The sequence below is a fragment of the Triturus cristatus genome, chromosome 4_2, assembly GCF_964204655.1.
Source record: "Triturus cristatus chromosome 4_2, aTriCri1.1, whole genome shotgun sequence".
Classification (NCBI taxonomy): domain Eukaryota; kingdom Metazoa; phylum Chordata; class Amphibia; order Caudata; family Salamandridae; genus Triturus; species Triturus cristatus.
Genome location: NC_140586.1, coordinates 900474801 through 900488107, shown reverse-complemented (window position 1 = coordinate 900488107; position 13307 = coordinate 900474801). Strand labels below are relative to the sequence as shown.

The following is a 13307-nucleotide window of genomic DNA, read 5'->3' as shown; positions in this document are numbered from 1 at the left end:
TTTCTGGTATGTTTCAGATTTGCAATACCCATCTTTAAACCGGTTTAGTTCAAGGAAAGAAGGAAGGGAGAAAGTTAGAACCTAATCCTACCTTCACGGCACGAAAAAGAGACAATTCATTAACCCCTTCCATGCTGCGCAAATTCCGCCGCTGTGCTGACGGAATCTTGCGCGGGCATGGTCATGACGGAACGGTTCCGTCATGAGCACAGCTCAACCGTGGCTCATGACGGAACCGTTCCGTCATGAGCACCGAAGGGGTTAAGTTCTGTAAAAAATACACACAAAAGAACACAAACAAGAGGGTGGTGAAATCACTAACAAGTACATGTCATGGTGAGATTATCGCAAGTGAAAATGCACCCAGGGGGGACTTACCAGAGTGCCAGTAATCCATTCAAAACGATGCGAGTAATCAGGTCAAATCGACTTAAGAGTTGTACTTCAGACCCAAAGAGCTGCAATTGCGTGGAAGTGAAAGGCAAGGATCAGGTTACGCGATCTACTATAAATAAATAGCCACCAACACTCAAAATTAACGTGTTCAATGTTAGTTTGCGCAACACATAAATTCCAATCCGCCATGACAAAGAAAGAATCTCTCTAAATATGTGCAAATATCAAGAGGAGGAAAAACTCACTACAATTTGTGAAACAAACTAAATTACACCACCAAACGGCTGATAAATTCAATGGCAAAAAATTGCATCTGATAATAAAAAGATCCAAAAGTGGCAAAATGTTAAGCTTATCACCGTGTGAGAGCTGGCAAATCTAAAAAAAAAAATCACAAATACCCAAGTAATGGTTACCTCCTAAGGAGACAAAGCTCCAATGGCGTGAGTCACAACGGGAAGGAGAAGCCGAGTGTGGCGGTCAAAGTTGCACTGAAAATAAACGAAAAACCGCAATGAAATAAGCGTTAACATATTTAAACTAACAAAAATGATGTAACCTGTTGCAAATTAACACTCACCTCATGCGTAGAGAATGACAGAGCAGTCCCGTATGTGCCCTCAATTCGTGACTGGCGGTCAATAAACCGGAAGTGCAAAGGCCTGCGGAGACCCGGCATTATCACATGTGAGAACGCCATTACGTGACGTACACGAATGACGTAATGCCGTACATGGCATAGAAATGAAAGACTAATGAGTCCCGTAATGCCTATCCATTGCGAAAAACATCAAAAGCGAACCAAACACTATTTAAAAAATCTGGAACGAAACGCGTTGGCTGTGTGCCAGTTTTAAGAGATTTATTTAATAAAAGGACCTAATTATGGAATAATTTTTTACGCTGCTTCATTGACTTCGGGACGAGTGCACCTTCCATTCTTCCTTTCGAATTTTGCAAAGTTTACCTGGTTGCTTTCTACTTGCTGGTTGATGTATTCCGGTGTTACTCCGATATCAATGCAGTGGAACTTTTGCACAAGTAGTAGTAATTGGTGCAAAAATGTGAACTATGGCAATAATCCTGCCAGAGGGAGTCGTGCAATATGCTGCGTAATTTCTAATTTGCTCTTTCTTACTTTGTAATTTTGTTAACCCAGCTTTGTAATTTTTTTTTTATTTTTTTTTTTAAGGCTAAATATTTCCAGCGACCCATGTTGTAGCACAATAAAAGACCATCTACTCCCAGGGCAGGTTTTTTTTTTTTTATATAAACAGTGAAGTTGGGAGGAGCTGTGAAGGGATGTGCTTAGTGCAGGTTCATTTCGAACTTGGCAAAGGATTTCTGAGCGCTTTACAAGAGAACCAGACATTTTACAAGAGAACTACGGGTTACCCATTTATTTAGTGTTTTTTTAGGCCCGGGGATTAAGATTTGCCCAGAATCACAGGAGGTTAAGCCACGGCCTGAGATTAGAGCCTGGATGTGAGGCCACAACTCCTCCATAAAGTTTTAAATTTATGTCCCTAGAGATAGGTTTTACTCAGCCTAGTGTGACATAAAACAAAATGGCGGTTCCTGCATACACTGTGATTTAGTTTCTATTTAGAGCGTCGGGCTTCCGGTCTGTCTCGAGCCCCGCCATTGGCCCCTGCAAAACCCTTCCGGGTTCTAGCCCTTAAGCGAATCACAGCTTTGGTTTGTGAATGTTCAAGCTCTAAAGGCCTTACTGGGATATAAAGCGTTTGGAGGGTTTAACTAGTTAAATCATTATTTTTCTACACTTACATATGATTAAACCAAAAGGGCAAATTCGCCAGTATGAAAACAGACTCGTGATCAAGATTTCTGAAACTTCTGGTTAAACTTGTATGTCCAAATGGGGCGTGGCTCTTGTCTTTGATTACAATTTCCGGTTTGGGTGACAGGACAACAAAATTAATATTTTAGCTCAAAAGCGCTGTTTGGAATGCAGAGCAGTCGGCAGCAAAAGGCAACTGCTGGGCTCTCCCAAAAATAAAATTGAAGAAAATATATTTAATGGACGAAGAAGGTGGGGGGGGGGCTGGTAGAACGAAGCAGCGGGAGTGGGTGATTGAGTAATGGAGGCACTCAAAGGCTTTTTCAAGAGCGGATCTGCAGCAAATGGCAGCTGCTCCATCCCCCCCCACCCAACATCCCCCCCACCGCACCAAAATAATAAAAAAATAATGAAACCTTTTGCTTTCTCCACAAGCTGTAGGAGAGCAACCAAGAAGCGGGGAAATGGGCAGATGAGATAGCAAAGTGGGGCATGGATGTGAAGCGGGTAAGAGCCACACAATAAAAAGCAAGTAGGCACAAACTCAAAAAAATAGTTTCTAAAAATTGAGCAGCGGAAGGATCATTCTCAGCCAGTCATAGGATGGTAAAGAGGCTGTGCTCCAGGGGAGGGACGGACACAGCCAGAGTAAGCAATCCATCAACTAGGAAGCAACCAATGGTAAACAATGTGCAAGCTCTGAGTCCACCCTAATTTTTGGTATGACCCACAAGAGGTCTGTCACAAACAGCTGCCTGTAGGCGAGACCTAATATCAGGTGCACAGATGTCAGGACTTGTGTGGACTAGGAACGCAAACCGGCCCTGGAAATTGAGCTGGACTGGTCGCGGGGGAGTGGGTGAGGGGGCTGGTGCGCATGGAAAACACTGCAGCTGCTTTTGTTACAGGGGGGCGATATTGCAGCGGCAACAAAACCGCCAACCCCAACCCCCCCCACCCCCCAGGGGTCCAAAACTGGCCCCCGCCCTGGCGACCCACCAGGGAAATGCCTGGTGCCCGCTACGGCCAGTGGGGCCCTACTACCAGCTTTTCAGAGACTTGCCCAGCAAGTTCTGGCTTTGCCTGTGGGCCTCTCCACTGTCTCTTGGGCGCGGTCCAGGCCTCGGAGCACTAATGGAATAACACGCCTCAAGCGATCGTCCTGGAGCCCACATGTGTGTAGAGCCTCCTGGACAGCACTAATATTGTGCGCTGTAATTTGTTTTATGGAGTTGTGTATTCATCCTGGAGGCCGCACTGGACCCACCAGAAGTGGTTGGTGATGCTGTTAATAACGATCAGTGGAAGGAGCCTGTATCCCTGCCCGGGGGAGGTCCCAGGGCCTGTGCTGGCAGCTCTTGCACAGTCGGTTTATTTACGTGTCATTTTATACAGCCCAGAAGGCATCCGTGCAACAGGAGAGCGCCTCACAGTGGCTGGAATAATAAACGCATTGTGCAAAATGCGTAAACAAATGACGCGTTGACATTACAAATTCCCATCAATTGGGAATGCATTAAGGGTGAACCCATCAAAGTATTGACTCTGTACATGTCCAGAGAAAGTTGCATTTGCTTTTCATAGAGGGACAAAGTAGCTGATGTCAGGGAAGTGTTCTTGATGGTGGAATAGAAATTGTTACATCTCTTTAAAAGTTGTGACATGAGGCGAATATCCTTGGCTCCTCAGTGGGGTTCTTCCAGATTCTTGGTGCTGTCCCGGTGAAGTCTAGCTTGTCTGCTTTTTGCTTGTTAAATGCAGGGATTTCTAGAACCAATCTTTTCTGGTTTAATGGATTTCTGTTACAGCTTCATAGTTTAGTCAACCAGCCTTGAAAAGGCCTCATTTTCAATGCAACAGTCCGACTGCTCAGAGGGGGAAGGCAGGGACATTTTAAGGATTTTGGGGGCCCTGGGCCAAATAAATTTGGGGGGCCCGTATTCTGATCAGCTTTGCATTTACAATCCAGTTTCAGCTCTTTCATGGCTCTTTGGCCAAGTCACTGACGGTGCACAGGCGCACTCGGCCACATTCTAAATGCGTTTATAGGGGTAAGTGAGTGCGTTTTCAATATTGTGACACAGCAGCAGCTCACCAGTATTACTGCAAATAATCTCTGTGCCCCCTCCCATTTCTCATATGGAAAAACCGGTTTGGATTTAATAGGAACTTTTTAAGGATGTTGCATGAAATAAACACAAAATGTCTGTAAAAGACTCTCACACATCACCCACATTAAAAATAAATTGAAGGAAAACGCAATTTGAAAGGATCTGTTTAAGAATTATTCAAGGTCATCAGAGCCCCTTGGCCCCTGCCTTAAAAGATCTGTGGGTGAAGGCGCCAATGGGATAACATGGTGGGCGAAGGCACGTGGAAGGGGGTTCATTAGTAACTGGCACCTGTATGCTGGCACAGTTGACTAAGATACTTGTAACATAGCACGGTGGGTTCATGCACCAAAGAGTTAGCAGGTCTTTTACGCTCTGTGTGGCAACTCAGAAGGTTACTGCTCTGAATGAATAGAGCATCACTCCTCAATCGCGTGCAGGTGTGACAGCGGGCAAACTCGGGTTTGAGCCATTTGGAAGTTGATTAAAAACAAAAAAAGCTTAAACACCACAAAACTGGCCACTGCTGATCAGCCTCTGCCTCGTGGGGGTTCAAGAATGTCTACCTCATTAGGCTTGAAGCACCCGCACCTCATGAGGCCTGAGGCTCCTCTACCTCCAGAGGCCTGAGCACCTCTACCTCCTGAGGCTCCTCTACCTCCTGAGGCTCCTCTACCTCCTGAGGCTCCTCTCTACCTCCAGTGGCTCCTCTCTACCTCCAGTGGCTCCTCTCTACCTCCAGAGGCTCCTCTCTACCTCCAGAGGCCTGAAGCACCTATGCCTCCAGAGGCCTGAGCACCTCTGCCTCCAGAGGCTCCTCTCTACCTCCAGAGGCTCCTCTCTACCTCCAGAGGCTCCTCTCTACCTCCAGAGGCTCCTCTCTACCTCCAGAGGCTCCTCTCTACCTCCAGAGGCTCCTCTCTGCCTCCAGAGGCTCCTCTCTGCCTCCAGAGGCTCCTCTCTGCCTCCAGAGGCTCCTCTCTGCCTCCAGAGGCTCCTCTCTACCTCCAGAGGCTCCTCTCTACCTCCAGAGGCTCCTCTGCCCCAGAGGCCTGAAGCACCTCTGCCTCCAGAGGCTCCTCTACCTCTGCCTCCAGAGGCTCCTCTGCCTCGGGAGGCCTGACGCAGCACCTCTGCCTCGGGAGGCCTGACGCAGCACCTCTGCCTCGGGAGGCCTGACGCAGCACCTCTGCCTCGGGAGGCCTGACGCAGCACCTCTGCCTCGGGTGGCGATGTTTGAATAATTTAGAGATGACCACAACTAAAGTTGTTTGTTCATTCAATAACCATTAAAAGAAGGAATAATGTCCGACTCCCCCCATTATTATAGCTTTGAGTGGCCGGAACAGTTGGATTGTCACACTTGTAGGGTTTGATGGTTATTACTTGTGTTCGTACTGTCATTGGCAGTGATGACGGGGGCAATGGGTGGTGCAAGATGCAGTGGCTGACCGACTAGTGCCCTGGCGGTGTCATATTTTTTTTATACAAATTAAGCACTGCTTGAAGCCCCTCTACCTTTCTTCCTTGTGAGGCTGGAAGCACCCCTGCCCCATGAATCTTTCAGGGTACACTGACATAATGCAGGGTAGTGGGGGGTGGTATGCACAAAGCCTGTTTGAGCTGGGACCCCCTGCCTCTCTTTGCCCTAGTTACATTTCTAGTGACTTTTGAATTGTTTTTATTGGGGGGGGCACTTTTCGCTAAGGCCTACGCCTTTGTTCTCCGCGGGGCTCGGCATGGAGCCCGGGAGCCCCTCAGCCGCACTGTGTGTTCCAGGCCTTCTGATGTGTATATATTTGAATACATTTGTGAATATAAAGGCTAATTTGCCCACGTTTCCCGAGAGTTCTTGATGTTAGGCGGCAGAATGTAAATGTGCGAATTAAGTAGGTACGCAGATGCATATGCAGGAGCCGGAAGAGCCGTGTGACGCAGGTGATTTGGGGGTGCCTGTTGGGGCACGTTTGTCTGCGTCTCTGGGTATCTGCTACCTGGCAGGGTAGCAAGGACTGGGCCAACAGTTTTTTTTGTTCATAGAGAGAACACCTAAAAACATCTCTGTTTTTACTCATTGGCATTCTGTTCTGAAAGCAGGAAATGGGAAAAGGCGTTCTTCAGCGCCATCTTGGGTCTCCCCGGGTGCATTGTGGGTATTCTGTGACGGCACGTTGCACTTCCTGTCATTGGGATCGGAGTTTGGAGGTTGTTGGGATGCAGTACTTAGTGTAATGACTCAGGATCCGCCCCTTTCTCAGATCCTAGCACCAAAGCTTCGCAAAGGGTTCATTTATTAAGCTTCAGAGGGTTTAATGAGTTCATGAAGGCAGATCTCGCTGTGAGGGGGGGGCGGGCCCTCCTGCCGAGAAGTGCATACAAGGCAGTTTTGAACCCCACCCTGCCGCCCAACAAACCCCTCCACCCCTGAAAAAAAGCTTACTGAGGCTGGTGCCAATGTCATGGGGTGTTTTTACACCCCTTAATTGACGTCAGCAGTTCAAAGCCTTGGAAAACGAGCTGGAAAACCACTATTTACGGCTCCTCACTGGTAGACCTTGTGGTGGGAGCCTATTGTATATCACACTGTGGCACCCTGTGAATTAGCAGGTATAGTGTTGAGAAATTCTGTAACTATCGCCTTCCTTCCCTTATGATGGAGACAAGACAGTGCAGGGGTCTCCACAGACGCTCTGCCCTCCAACACCTTTGGGCCCTGCACCACCTCTTGACCCTCCCACCCAGTGAGACTCCCTCCCCCTTCTCTGGGACCATTTCTGCAGAAGAGCTTCATTGCTGAGTGTCTGGATCCGCAGAGCCCGGTGGCATGAACAGGGCTGATGCTTGTTCGGCAGCACCCGGGAATAGAAGCCCCGGCCCTTGACTCCCACCCTTCCTTGGAGCCCCGGCCCTTGACTCCCACCCTTCCTTGGAGCCCCGGCCCTTGACTCCCACCCTTCCTTGGAGCCCCGGCCCTTGACTCCCACCCTTCCTTGGAGCCCCGGCCTTTGACTCCAACCCTTCCTTGGAGCCCCGGCCCTTGACTCTCACCCTTCCTTGGAGCCCCGGCCCTTGACTCTCACCCTTCCTTGGAGCCCCGGCCCTTGACTCTCACCCTTCCTTGGAGCCCCGGCCCTTGACTCCCACCCTTCCTTGTAGCCCCGGCCCTTGACTCCCACCCTTCCATGGAGCCCTGGCCCTCGACTCCCACCCTTCCTTGGAGCCCCGGCCCTCGACTCCCACCCTTCCTTGGAGCCCCGGCCCTCGACTCCCACCCTTCCTTGGAGCCCCGGCCCTCGACTCCCACCCTTCCTTGGAGCCCCGGCCCTCGACTCCCACCCTTCCTTGGAGCCCCGGCCCTCGACTCCCACCCTTCCTTGGAGCCCCGGCCCTCGACTCCCACCCTTCCTTGGAGCCCCGGCCCTCGACTCCCACCCTTCCTTGGAGCCCCGGCCCTCGACTCCCACCCTTCCTTGGAGCCCCGGCCCTTGACTCCCACCCTTCCTTGGAGCCCCGGCCCTTGACTCCCACCCTTCCTTGGAGCCCCGGCCCTTGACTCCCACCCTTCCTTGGAGCCCCGGTCCTTGAATCCCACCATTCCATGGAGCCCCGGTCCTTGAATCCCACCATTCCATGGAGCCCCGGTCCTTGAATCCCACCATTCCATGGAGCCCCGGTCCTTGAATCCCACCATTCCATGGAGCCCGGTCCTTGAATCCCACCATTCCATGGAGCCCCGGTCCTTGAATCCCACCATTCCATGGAGCCCCGGTCCTTGAATCCCACCATTCCATGGAGCCCCGGTCCTTGACTCCCACCCTTCCTTGGAGCCCCTGCCCATAATTTTTACCATTCCTTGGCCACCAGATCTTCACTCCAACCATTCTTAGGAGCCCCAGCCCTCGACTCCTTCCATTCTTAGGATCCCTAGTCCCCGAGTCCCACCCTTCCTTGGAGCCCCGGCCCTTGACTCCCACCCTTCCTTGGAGCCCCGGCCCTTGACTCCCACCCTTCCTTGGAGCCCCGGCCCTTGACTCCCACCCTTCCTTGGAGCCCCGGCCCTTGACTCCCACCCTTCCATGGAGCCCCGGTCCTTGAATCCCACCATTCCATGGAGCCCCGGTCCTTGAATCCCACCATTCCATGGAGCCCCGGTCCTTGACTCCCACCCTTCCTTGGAGCCCCTGCCCATAATTTTTACCATTCCTTGGCCACCAGATCTTCACTCCAACCATTCTTAGGAGCCCCAGACCTCGACTCCTTCCATTCTTAGGATCCCTAGTCCCCGAGTCCCACTATTCCTAGAAGCCCCGGCCCTTAAGTAAAACCATTCCTAGGAGCTTGGGCCCTTGAGTCCCACCATTCCTAGGAGTCCTGGTCCTTGAGTCCCACCATTCCATGGAGACCCGGTCCTTGAATCCCACCATGCCATGGAGCCCCGGTCCTTGAATCCCACCATTCCATGGAGCCCCGGTCCTTGAATCCCACCATTCCATGGAGCCCCGGTCCTTGAATCCCACCATTCCATGGAGCCCCGGTCCTTCAATCCCACCATTCCTTGGAGTCCCGGTCCTTGGGTCCCACCATTCCATGGAGCCCCGGTCCTTGAGTACCACCATGCCATGGAGCACCGCTCCATGGAGCCCCGGCCCTTGATTCACACCATTCCTAGGGACCCCCGGCCCTCAACACCCATCTTTCCTAGGGCCCCCAGGTCCTTGACTACCACCTTTCTTGAACCACCAGTGCCCAGCTGGCACCAGATGCAGCATAGACGGACAGGAGTGTCTCGCTACCTCAAGAGAGGGCATGAACCACCAGTGACCAGCTGACACCAAATGAAGCATACACAGGCAGGAATGTCGCTACCACAAGAGTAGGCATGAACCATCAGTGCCAGCTGGCACTGGATGAAGCATACATGGGCAAGAGTGTCTCGCTACCGCAATTGTGGGCATGAGCCATCAGTGCCCAGCTTGCATCGGATGAAGCACAGAGGGACAGAAGCATCTCGCTAACACAAGAGTTACATGAACCATCAGTGCCCAGATGGCACTAGATGCAGCATAGATGGGCAGGAGTGTCTCCACCACAAGAGTGGGCATGAACCATCAGTGCCCAGCCGGCACGGGATATGGCACACAGGCAGGAGTGCCAGTGACTAGTCGAGCTGGCACGGGATGAGGAACGCGCATACACAGCCCAGTTGCTATTGGAACGAGCAGGAGCAGATGCTGGCAGTGCCCAGTGTGCATAGAAAGGGCGGCTGTTGCCAGCTCTTTGAGTGCCCAGCTGGTACTGACGCTGCAGTGCCAGCGCAAGCGAGACATAAGGCTTTCTGTGAGACGTCAGCGGCTTACAGCAGGACGGGTGAGGTGGGAGTGAGGCCGGCGCGAGCAGAGATGCAGCCGTGTTACTACGACAGCGCTATGGCGATACAAGATAGAAAACCGGAAGCGTGGCCCGCAGAGGGGCGGGGCCATTCTGAAATACGGAAGATTGACGTTACTCGAGGTAGGATCCTTCTGCGGAGTGGAATCTACATCCGAGCTGGCCCAGTGCTACCAGGAAGAAACCGGATCCGCTCTGGGCAGCTTGTTATGGAGGGGTCTTTATTTAATAAGCCGCCTGGCAAAGGCCGCCCCTGTTCTTTCCAGAGGCCATCGCGGTCGGTAGACTGGGGGTGTTCAGCACAGAGCGCCTTGAGGCGACTCTTCCCACGCTGACCTCGAGACACACAAATGAATACGATTATAATGATGGCAGCTCGGTTGGCCGGCTGATTCGGACCCAGGGGCCGGCCCGTGCACAGATTGTGCTGGAAGGCTCCAAGCACAGCAGTGCACAGACACGCCGGCTCTGGGCATCGAACCAACCTGCAGGACAGAATTGTTTTGTGTTTATAATATAATGAACGCGAGTTCGACCCGAGCGCTTTACATGAGCAGCAGTTAGATTCCAGGACACATTCATTTTTGGTAGGCACGAGGACATTCAGTGATGTGCCCAGAATCACAGGATGTTGAGCCCACGCCGAGACTCAGTCGAACCTAGTTCTCCAGCTCCAAAGCCGGCAGCTCTGGCTGTTACGCCACACCGTCTCCTTAGATTGTGGCTACCAGTAACCCAGGGCTCCACTGTCTACTGACAGACTAGCAGCTTTTCCGATATTTGAAGACCGGATATTTGCAGCGTGGATGCCGTGAAGGTGGAGGAAACTGCAATTGTCCAAGTGACCCTCAAACAAGTCTGAACGTTGGGCACAGTTAGGTGAGGGCCTCACTGGCCTCTGGGGTCGCCTGTCAGTGGAAGGCGGATATGCGCAGTGACTAAAATGCATAGACTATTCCTACATGTAGGTAGACCTGCGCGCTCAACTCTTTTTACTGTTGGGTGTTCTCAGCTGCCATGTCCGTGCCACCGCAGTGCGATTGCGGATCGTGCCCTCTCCAGGTGCCCGCAGGGACACCTGCCACAGCCGCGGCGTCGAGAGCGCAGTGCCAATTAAATGCGGGGTGCCGTTCCCGGAGCTGCGCAGCGGGCACCGCGGTAATGCGGCCCGGCAGTCACCAGGTGCCGCATTACCGAGGAGAGAGGCGGGCAGGGAAGGCGCCGGAATACAGATGAGGGCAGCGCCAGCTGGGAGCGGCCTGCGGGCCCTGCCGCCACCGGCTCCCGCAGCAAGGGGATTCATGGACGCCGGGGCTGTGCCAGGTGGGCTGCTGCCAGGCATCGCGTGAGCGGCATGGTGGCAGACCCTGGCACCCCAGCTGCCACCGGTGTGTAATGCCCCGTACATCCGTGCAGCTGCCTTGTGCACCCCGATAGCGCCCGCGTGGCTAAGACAGGTGTAAAAAGACTGACCATGTTTATTTTCTATTGTTATATGGCGCCACAGCGAGGATGTGCCTAGTTTGGGTGAGGACTCCAGTTGTCTTGCTGTGAAAGCTGGGTACCTGTGTGGTGGGGGGTTTCTAAACGAGTGTTGCAGACACGAATTGAACCCCTCTATCTGAAATTGTTTGGGGTGCAGTAGATGGAAGGTGTTGTATATGTTTTCTTTAATTGATAAGATCCCCCTAATACTGCCTGAGCTCCGGCCCCCGCTGCCTGAGCTCCGGCCCCCGCTGCCTGAGCTCCGGCCCCCGCTGCCTGAGCTCCGGCCCCCGCTGCCTGAGCTCCGGCCCCCGCTGCCTGAGCTCCGGCCCCCGCTGCCTGAGCTCCGGCCCCCGCTGCCTGTGTTCCGGCCCCCGCTGCCTGAGCTCCGGCCCCCGCTGCCTGTGTTCCAGCCCCCACTGCCTGAGCTCCAGCCCCCACTACATCCTGACACTGCTCCAGCCCCCCCTTGCCAGATCGCCCGAGCTCCCGCCGCTGCTGAATGCTCCAGGCCCAGCCACCCTGACACTGCTGCAGCCACCGCTGTCCTCCGGGTAATCCGACATCAGCTTCTCAGGCCAGGCCACGGTGCACCACAAGCTTCTGAAGTGCCTGGATCGGGCCGGACAATCCGCCCGCGTGATCAGCACAGGGAGAGTTCTAGCCATGCTTTCTGGGCCAGTGGTCACCAGGCGGGCTCCAAGCCTGAGCCCAGGTGGTCCTGTGCAGAACGAGCCAGGTAGTCGCGATAGTGCACAGTAATGTCCGCGACCCGCGAGAGTCTCGGCGTTTGGAAAGATTGTGACCTGTTCATCCTCTGGTCAAGCCGCCCACCGGACTCCATTCATTTGTCAATGTCACTCTATAGCGCTTTCAATATCAACCATACATGTGCTGTGACTTGGGGCCAGATACTGGTTCTGAAGGTGGAGTTATGCGAAGAAACCTATAGAAGGACTGGCACCCATGTGTATGTGCTGCCTATGACGGACACACATGCACACCAGAGTTGGAGCTTATGTATGTGCTGTGCATGGGGTGGTGTGTCAGAGAAGCACTGCAGAGTTGGACTCCATGTTGTATGCGATGCACGAGGACTGAAGAGGCACTGCAGAGTAGGGGCTGTGTGTATGTGCGGTGCACGGTGCACGAGGGCATAAGAGGCGCTGTAGAGTTCGAACAATGTGTATGTGCGGTGCACGAGGGCCTCCGAGGCGCTGTAGTGTTACAATCTTGTGCATACCCTGCGGGTGAGGGCCAAGGATGCACTGCAGAGTAGGAGCCGTGTATGTGCGGTGCATGAAGGCCTCAGACGCTGTAGAGTTAGAGCAATGTGTGTGTGCTGTGCATGAGGGCCTCAGAGGCGCTGTAGAGTGAGAACAATGTGTATGCGTGGTGCACGAGGGCCTCAGAGGCGCTGTAGAGTGAGAACAATGTGTATGTGCGGTGCACGAGGGCCTCAGAGGCGCTGTAGAGTTAAAACAATGTGTATGTGCGGTGCACGAGGGCCTCAGAGGCGCTGTAGAGTTAAAACAATGTGTATGTGCGGTGCACGAGGGCCTTAGAGGTGCTGTAGCGTTAGAACAATGTGTATGTGTGGTGCACGAGGGCCTCCGAGGCGCTGTAGTGTTACAATCTTGTGCATACCATGCGTGTGAGGGCCAAGGATGCACTGCAGAGTAGGAGCCGTGTATGTGCGGTGCATGAGAGCCTCAGAGGCGCTGTAGAGTTAGAACAATGTGTATGTGCGGTGCACGAGGGCCTCAGAGGCGCTATAGAGTTACAATCGTGTGCATACCCTGCGGTCGAGGGCCAAGGATGCACTGCAGAGTAGGAGCCGTGTATGTGCGGTGCATGAGGGCCTCAGAGGCGCTGTAGAGTTGGAACAATGTGTATGTGCAGTGCACGAGGGCCTCAGAGGCGCTGTAGAGTTAGAGCAATGTGTATGTGCGGTGCACGAGGGCCTCAGAGGCCCTGTAGAGTGAGAACAATGTGTATGTGCGGTGCACGAGGGCCTCAGGTGCTGTAGCGTTAGAACAATGTGTATGTGCGGTGCATGAAGGCCTCAGAGGCGCTGTAGAGTTGGAACAATGTGTATGTGCAGTGCACGAGGGCCTCAGAGGCGC

The 13307-nt window shown here is 53.1% G+C and overlaps 1 protein-coding gene and 1 long non-coding RNA gene across 7 annotated transcripts in view; one reads left to right on the top strand and one right to left on the bottom strand.

Annotated features, from left to right (window-relative positions):
- Positions 1 to 1072, bottom strand: part of LOC146835380 (uncharacterized) — a 41054-nt gene extending 39982 nt beyond the window's left edge. The window contains exons 1-3 of the long non-coding RNA XR_014960430.1: positions 977 to 1072; positions 813 to 887; positions 379 to 458 (exon numbers count right to left, since the gene is read on the bottom strand). This is a non-coding gene — a long non-coding RNA (uncharacterized LOC146835380). The remainder of the gene's footprint in view (positions 1 to 378; positions 459 to 812; positions 888 to 976) is intronic.
- The window catches only part of PTPRF (protein tyrosine phosphatase receptor type F), a 746312-nt gene that overhangs the window by 429484 nt on the left and 303521 nt on the right, over positions 1 to 13307 (top strand). The window lies entirely within an intron of this gene.